General features: G+C 46.5%; 1 protein-coding gene across 2 annotated transcripts in view; it reads right to left on the bottom strand.

Moving 5' to 3' along the window:
- Positions 1–8,863, bottom strand: part of LOC1277181 (mucin-17) — an 87,856-nt gene that overhangs the window by 34,345 nt on the left and 44,648 nt on the right. The window lies entirely within an intron of this gene.

The following is an 8,863-nucleotide window of genomic DNA, read 5'->3' as shown; positions in this document are numbered from 1 at the left end:
TACTGACTGCAAACAAGGTTGGGCATATTACATTGGGTTGTGCGTATGTGAGCAAAAGGGTGGAGCATTTGAATATGATGCAAGTAGTTGGCAGGGAATTGGTTTTTAATTTATAAAAAAATGTCTAAGCAATTATTTTTCTCAACTTTCTTTCTCCCTCTATCTCTCTATCCGGGAATGAATTGCTTGTACGTTCGTAACAAATGACAGATATTTCTCCAAAGGAGCTTCTCCACCCTCTTCCCTGTACGTAGCATAATCCATCCACCAACCGCTTCCTGATTGCTTTCGCTCTTTATCGATCGTCTACGGCCCGAGGGCAGCTTAGTTAAGCACCACAAGCTGAAATCTCCCGTATCGTCCCGCACCAAACGAAGACAGATGAACCAACGATAATGTGCGCGCGCCGGTTCGTTGTCTTTGCCACGGCGGCCACCTTCATCACGTGCATCGGCCGGGTGAGAGTGAACAACATAGGTCGCGTTTCACACGATTATGCGCACACATCGGGCGCTCGTGAGAACGCTTGTGTGGCCACAAGCAACACAAATGCAACCCTGGAGGGGATTTTCAAGCATTCAGCAAATGCGTTCCTTGCGCGACACCACGTTTGTGCTACGTTTGTGCCCGAGCACCAGCACACGAGATGGAACGTGCATCAAACGTGGATCGGCGGACAGATCAAAAACCCGCGCGGATCCGCTAAGATGGGAACGGACGGGGGAAATTATGCGCGCACGGCCATGGGAGCATGCGTGTGCCGGAAGAGTGGTTCAATTTCAAGTGGGGGGGGGGGGGGGGGGTTTGCACTGGTCCAAAAAGGGAACTGTAAGAGTTTTATTGCACCAACAATTCATTATTTTATTCCCGGTTGGTACGTGGCTGTGGTAGGCGGTATGTAACCGGGCAGCGGGATGCTTGCTGTCGGTGCCGTTTGTAATTTCCAAAATTAATTCAGGAATTGGTGATAAAATATATCATTTGACTCATTATCCGTGTTATTCGCTTATCCGGGCGAGGTCAAGTCCCGAGAAGCCCGGATAAACGGCGCTCCACTGTACATTATAACACACAACAAATAAAAATAATCCATAATTGGTCTCACAAGTTAATTATATCTTCAACAATTGAAAGGTTTCTCGGGTTGATCCCATTAAAATCTCCATTAATTTCTTGCTTGCATCTATCCATGTAAAATCAAATAAACTTGTGTCTCAATAGAACATTGTGATGACAAAACAGTGGTTTCTTACTCTCTTTTTAAGTTATAAATGTATCAGTGCATTCCAAAACTTTTTGTTTGGCTTTCGTATCGTAATCGTTTAGCAAATATCCTAACATTAGATTACCAAATTTAAGTTTTGTTTACGATGCTGTCATGCTTAAACAGAAGCACGTATATTATCATATTGATGTGCTGAACCACACATGAATGGAAAAAGGCAACCGTAAGAGTGTGTGTGTGTGTGTGTGTGTGTGTGTGTGTGGATCGTGTGTTGTTATTCTCAATTTATAATCCTAACGCTAAACGATCGAAATATGTATAACTTCCTCAAGGAAATAGAAATCCACGGCATCATTCGCCCGAGAGACGTTCTCCACGGTGTGGTCCACATCTTCACGGCAGCTGGGAGCAGCCCATCCATTCCAAAAATAAACGACACACAGGCACAGGTCACCTCCAGAATTAAACCGTCCCAGCGCTTCTAGGTTATGATTAGCACTTTAATTTAACCACCCGATCGTAGCGCGGGTCCGTCGATCCGTCGGCTGCAATAAACATCACATTTTTATGAACCGTTCGACACTTCCCTGCCCTGAAGAGAGGGGACGAGGGATTGCGGTCTGCGGCCCGACGGTGATAACGCTTGGGAGCTCCACGGTGGGCTTTTGTTTGGTGGGTGGAAAGCTGCCGGGGTGCGCGGGCCGGTGCGGTCGATGGATTTGACCTAGTGCCCTAGCGGTTGCAGCCGGTTGAAGCGTTCGTGCTAAAAGCTGTGGGTAATTTGTGGTTTTATACCGATACCGATGGGTGCGAAGGGTGGCCCTTTCCAGTGATGGCGGCGGTGTTGCACTTCAACTGTGCCGCTACGATGAGCGATGGTAGAATGTAGCAGGAGAGTTTTTTGCAAATCGGAACAGTGGTAAGGGCTGGAAAAGGGCTAATAAATTGGATGCAGGTTTATATCGGCTGGCTGGTGAGAAGCCATCAAACAAATACTGGTGTACCAGTTTCCCTGCTTGATGGTTACGTTGTAAGTAGGTTATAATAAAACTTACATTTTAAAAAAATTAAACATTAATTGCATAACAGGTGCGCACCGAAACAAGTGGCACGTTAAGTGTTTCTTCCCAAAGCAAAGTGTTTGTTTAATTTTTTAAATGAATAATTCATTCACATCTCACTGGCAACGCGCTTGCGATGGCGTTATGGTTGCCCATCGTGAATGCGCATTGGGAAGTAAAAGAAACGCCAATAATAGATAAGTAATTGCATAAGTCCCTTTATTCTGTTCATCCTTATCCGCGCGCACGATTCCCCGCGCTAACCGTCAACCGTGTGAGCAATTTCCGTTTCCAATTCACACTAACCTTGTCCCGTTTATATTAGGCATTGGGCGGCACTGTGAAACCTACATTTTCCGCATGAACTGTGTGTGTGTGTATCGGTGGCCGCTGAAGGGCGCCGTACGCCCGCTTGGCACCAAGCAGGGAGAGAGAGAGAGAAACAAACACGCACACGATACGCCCATCCATCCGGGCGTGAGCTGCTGTCAATCTGAAGGAACATGCCGGAACACACACACACACACACTGATGCTTCGGAACAGAAGCTGAGCGGTGCTGCAGCAGCCAAACCACACCTGCCAGGCTGGCCTGTGTTGTAATCTCTCACGTTTCCGCGCTTGCACGTTGCACTCGCGTGGAATCATTGCCAGCGCGGACGACATTGCATGCATGACAAACGCTTCGCTTCCGACGGGCTGCACTGCACGTATGTTTCCCTATGTGTGTGTGTGTGTGTGCGAGCGTGTGGTAAGATGCATGGGAAAATGTGAAGCTGTGCTAAACAATCATCCAACGCCAAAAACGGGATGGGGAAGTCTCTGGGTGGGAAGGCGCCATCGTGACGCGCGCTGCGATGGATGATGGAGCGGTGATGGAAAAGGAAACGGCAAATTCGATACCTTTCCGAGCAGGTGGTCTTTGGCTGGTGCGGGGAAGAGCGGAAGATAGTGGCGAGGGAAGACGTATGGAAGCTTAAGCGAATCTAAATGCTAATCGACAACAGAGGCTGAGGAGATTGCGATTTGCACACGTGCGAAGATGCGAAGACTACCAATCAGTACCGGGCATGATTGTGTGGTGTGATTGTGATTGCCAATCGGATAAACTACTAATTTTACACCGTTTTTTCGGGGTGAATTGGCGTTCAATAGCTTTAGTGTGGAGTGTATCGTTGAACCGGCAAAGGTAAGTAATTGGTGAATGGAGTGAATGATTAATTTTCTCTTTGAAATTGATACAGAGTTACGATCTGAAAGGAAGATCAGTGTTTTGATCGTGTTTAGGAGAAGCAGGGTTGTTGATCATGTATTTAAGATATATTTGGGATCTTAAATGGCATTTTAAGATTATTACTATCTGTGTTAAACAAATAGGAGGGATATCATTATTATATATACATTAATGGAAAGATACGTAATATTTTAAAGCGTGTCTGAGAGTTTTAGATTAAAACATTTTAAACAAATTTTTCACTTCCAATTGTAACTCGAGCACAAAACACACCATGTGCTACATTTTGTGGAAGAAATAAGATCAATCGTAGTACAACACAACAACCCATTAGCACTCCTGAGCAAAAAAGTGAATTCATTACATTCTGATCTCGCTCAGTCGAATCTGTTCCAACTCAATTACACATCAGTGCAACTTATTTTGCAACGTCGCACCCGTGCACTACCACCGCGTGCCGCACGTAGGTGAACGGACTGCGTGGTGCGGACGCGAGCAACACATGTACCGAACCCGTTCGAATTATTGACCTACCTCGCGAGCTGTGAAGCTGCCTCAGCCACTTGCCAAAACCGATCGATCGATGGGTTCGTTTTTTTATGCGACCACCAGCAAGCACCACCAGCCGGTGAGACGTGTGGGATGCATTTACTACCCGGGGCCGGTAAAGACCACCAATCCGACCACGGGACGGGTGGACAGTTTTCGCTCTGCACCCATTAGGAATGCGAAATTCTTGCGCAACTTGTGCAGCAGGTGGGACAAGTTCGCGCCGGCAGGAGAAGGGTAAGAATGAGTGTGTGTCTCTTTTTAAAAAAAACTGGGTCCATTGAAACAAAAAAGTGGACCCGTTTGCATGTCTATCGCTCGTTGGTGTCCAATTCCTAGCTCCAACTCTGCGATTCGGGTTTCCCGCTTGTGGGTCGCACGTTGAAGTCTTTCGTATCGCCGGGGTGGATGATTTTAGGAGCTTTGGCTGTCGATTGCTTGATAGATTTATTTAGCTTTCGGTTCGGTATCGGTAAGGTTGACCGGGAGATTATGCTTTACTTTAACCTCCCTTTCCACCCCCTTCCACCCTCCCTTGGGTGGGTAGAACTTGAGCTAGGCGTGAGCGTATGCGGACCCGCAAGCAACATAATAAATTGAGCACCACCAGCTGCCACGGGAAAAGGGTGGGCGACGTTTGATGGGTGGAGTAGTTCTATTTTGGAAAGCCCCAATGGTGGGTTTGTTTGTTTAGGTTTTGCAGGATCATTAAAAATCATGCACTGAGATTTGGTTCAGTGCAGTTTTTGTGGGTCATTTGTGGGATGGTGAAAAAAAGAGGTTCAAGCAGCTGGAGGCTGGGTTTCTAAGAGTAAAGAAGAGGCTGGGTTTCTTATTCCCTTTAAAGCTACAAATCACACGAATGAAAAGTATAAACCGCACGGCTATCAGCTTATTAGAATCTTATTATGGTCAGAGCAAAGAAATTGAGAAATTGTCCAGCGAAATGAGAGAATTTATTAGAAAAAAGTACGCGCAAGTTTCTCACCGCAGCCACAGGCACAGTGGCATTTGGTGACCCAGTATTTACTGCCTATCTAAGCATTAGTTTTAATGCAATGATAAAAAGTAGGCTTGCACAATCTTGCCCGGTTCGGGTGGCCGGTGTCCTCGATGCGATCAAAATGATACCTCCATTGTGCGTTGGCCCTCCACTTCGAACGGGTTACGAACCGGACCTGACCTAGAGAGCGAACCATTTTCACATAAACCCGTGGCACGGTACACAGAAGCGAACAATCATTCATCATCCATCATTAGGCCGAACGGCGCGAGTGTGCAGTGTGGTTCTCTTTTCATGTTTGCTACCTTTTTTTGTTGCTGTTTTTGCTCCCGTCTTGTGGCGGCACTTTGCGGTTAGGTTTAGAATTCTGCAATTTCTCGAGTGACACATGAAATGGTTAAAAATTAAATTGTATACTCCCGTGAGACTCGACGCTGTACCCCCGGGTCGGGTGGTATGTAAATTACGAGCTGTGTACTACGGTCGCTTATTGCTTTTTTTTGCTCTCTAAAATGTATCTTCTATTGATCGAAATTGAGCGACCCACAACAGCATACCACCGCATACCGGTGTTACGTCGGCGTGTGGGAAAAGAGTCACGGGGTCTTGTCGGGTCGGTATGACAATCGAACAAATATGCATCGCAACCAACCGTGGTGTCCCTGCTGTCCGCGTGTTTCTGTGACTTGGAGGCCACCACCGGTTCGGTTCGCGTCTGCATACTGTCATAACTCACCACCAGCAGTTGAGTGGGTTAGCGTTTTCGGTTGCGAAGCGGGCGCTCCTGTCCGCTGCAGGTGACGAACGTGAAGTAGGTTACGGCTCGATATCGTTCAGCGTGCCGGTTCACAACTCTTTGCACGCTTACCCGGTCCGTTTGGTGTACGATTTTACTGCGGCGAAATGTTCGCCACGCAAGTGAGCTGGAAGTTAATTTTCTTTAATGTCACCCGACCTCACTCGCCATGCACATGGTGCAGTGGTTGGATGGGTATGTTGAGAGAAGGAGGAGGAGGATTTTTGTTTTGTTTTAGCTGTCACTCTCAATCCGCTGTCACCGCGTTCTCACTCACGGTCGCGATGGAGCGGTTAAATTGAGCATATGATTTATGACGACTGGCGGTGGCGTTGGTGGTGCAGCCTGGTAACCGCCGCATAGGCAAATATGTGCAGTTATGCAATTTCACGGTACATTAATCTCGAGAAATGCATCGCGTTGACAGTCGGCATTCGTAGGAGTGAAGAACAATTCCATCTCAAGGTATGGTGGTGTAATGAGCATTTAAATGGAATGAGCCGGAATGATCACTCAAACAAAGCACCTGCTGCGAACCTGTAGGTTGACCTGGTATGCCAATTAATCCACGTACTGGTGCTGATGAGATCTTGAGAGTGAAAAACAAAGCTGATTGAGGCAAGAATATTGGGATGATTTAATTCACCTTGTTTGTTAAAAATGAAAGAGCCTATTTCACGGAGGAGAAGACAGAATGCGGCAGTGAAAACTGTGAGAATTCCAGAAAACTGAAGCAAAATTAGTTTTATGAGGTTTTTAACCTTTCTATCTCGGTTCTCTTTTTCACTAATTGGATCGCTGGCCTCACAACCCTTTTGCTATTTGTTTTTCTGAGTTGAAGTCTTGCGTTAAGAAAACATATCTTTCACAATATCGTGTGTTGCTTCTATCGCACGTGGCGATTTATGATCGCAGTGACTTCTTTTGACAACTTTAATTTATTTTACTTTCTTCCACAGGCTGGACAACGTGTAAAAGAGGGTGTTTTGCAGTTCCTTCCTCTTAGGCATCAATCCAGCCATGTTGGCGGAAAACCGGGTTCATCGCTTTCGGTTTAATCTCACCCAGCGATTGCGCACGTGTTTGCGCATTTTTCACTCCTCAGCATAAGCGGGATCAACGGGGCATTCGAGGGCAGTGAACAGGGCTCTTGTTGTGTTTTATCTACATCCCCCCGCGCATTTTCTTCACCTTTCTTTTCTCTGCCCTTGCTCTCGGGAAGCTCGTTTCGCGGTTGTCAAACAATAAATAATGCCCGGTGGTGTGTTTAAATAAATCATAAAAATAAATCAACCTTCCTTGTGAAGGTGATGCAGGCGTGGAGAAGTTGACTGTTTACAGATAAAAGTGCACCAGTTAGGTAGCGATACCAATAGGCGCTTGTTTCGATCTTGAGTGCTTGAGGTTCGTCGCCTGGACATTGCAATCTTTCCGGTGAGATCAACATGAAGTGTATGTGTTTTGGTTTTTTTTTGTAGACTCGGTAGTTGTTGGCCTCTAACTATATTTTTTTTACTGTTTTCACAATCAAAACGGCTGTTAAAACAGTGAATGAAAGTAACAGGAAAGCCACAATCATACACCAATAAGGAAAGAAAACAACACAACGGAAGTCGTTGAACCACCAAGCATTCGTGAGCTGTGGGTTCGAGAGCTTTAGTGCAGAACCTAATCTCCGGTTTTGGACAGCAACATCCCAGCTGGCACGGCTTGATCTCTGCTGACCCGCGCAAATGCTGGTAGGATCGAACCACCCGTTTCAACACCCAGCTGACATAAATTTTAATCAACTGATCAACGGCAGTTATAATTAGCGTGTCCAGGCTGACGAGGCGCACCGGCTTGAACTTGCTACTTGCACGTGCTGTTTTTAACACTTTTAGGCACGCAGACAGGGAACGCGAAAAGGGCAAACGGGCAAACGGGGTCGTTTGTCGTTTTTGGTTTTGGCGAGCGGCAATATTTAATTTGCTGCAGGGGAGGTTGGTTTGTCGTGTTTTAAACGATGCTGATTGTGCTGTTGCACCATATTTGCTTGCGTTTGTTGTAGCGCACCTAGGCTCAACCTTGGATGGGGAGATTTACCTTCAAATAGGGTGTTTAGGGAGGGTGTTTTAGCGCTTGGAATTGGAGATTTTTCATCATCGATACGTTGGCGCAGCTGCCACACTCGTGACCGGCACCAATGTCCGTTTTCTTCACGAAACGGATATACGGCCGCCTCTTCACAATGGACATTGTGTGTTGTTAGCGGCTCCCTTCGATGCGTTCGATCGTGCAAATCGTTGAGAAACGTTCCGCAACGGTTCAGCGTCATCGATCGTGAACTCTGAAGCGGGGGGGTTCGTCGCTTATCCACCTAAAACCGGACGCCTTTTTCTGGGATGATTTCGCAGTACCGCCTCATCCGAGCGGCAAAAGGGTGTTAATTTTATTGCCTACCGACATCAACATCAAAGTGGCCCACCGACGGTGGCCGGTGTCGTAAAACGATGGCTTGGTTCGATAGACAGAAGGCGTATTAGCGACACTGCTTTGGGAGTTTGGTTGCACCACGTCCAAAAGGGAAGTTGGTAACGCAATTGATACAAAAACACAGGTAAGCAAATTAGCCAATGAATTTGTGCTGGTTAATTTACACCTGAGCTTTAAGGAATTATTTGGAAATGCTTGCTTTAAAGCTATTAATAAAATATTAGGCATGATTCCCTCGCCTACTGTGCCGCTTAACCTTTAACTGTTCGCCGTAGTAGCGGTTGCAATACACACAAATTACCACTCTGTGTCTCTTTGGCATGACTTTGTCGGTTTTCTCATCCACTCCAAAAACACGCAAAGACAATCACCATAAAGCGGGGTGGGAAACAAACGAGCCCCAGACAAATGGGACACGCGAGGACACCGCCGTTGGCCAAACCGTACGCACATGTACGCGAAATTAGCATCTTCCAGTCGGCTTCACCTTCTCCGAAATGGTAAAAATTGTCATTTTGTAC

This window comes from Anopheles gambiae, chromosome 2 (assembly GCF_943734735.2).
Source record: "Anopheles gambiae chromosome 2, idAnoGambNW_F1_1, whole genome shotgun sequence".
In the NCBI taxonomy this organism is placed as follows: domain Eukaryota; kingdom Metazoa; phylum Arthropoda; class Insecta; order Diptera; family Culicidae; genus Anopheles; species Anopheles gambiae.
Note: the sequence above shows the minus strand (reverse complement) of the source record. Positions and strands in the feature narration are given on the sequence as shown.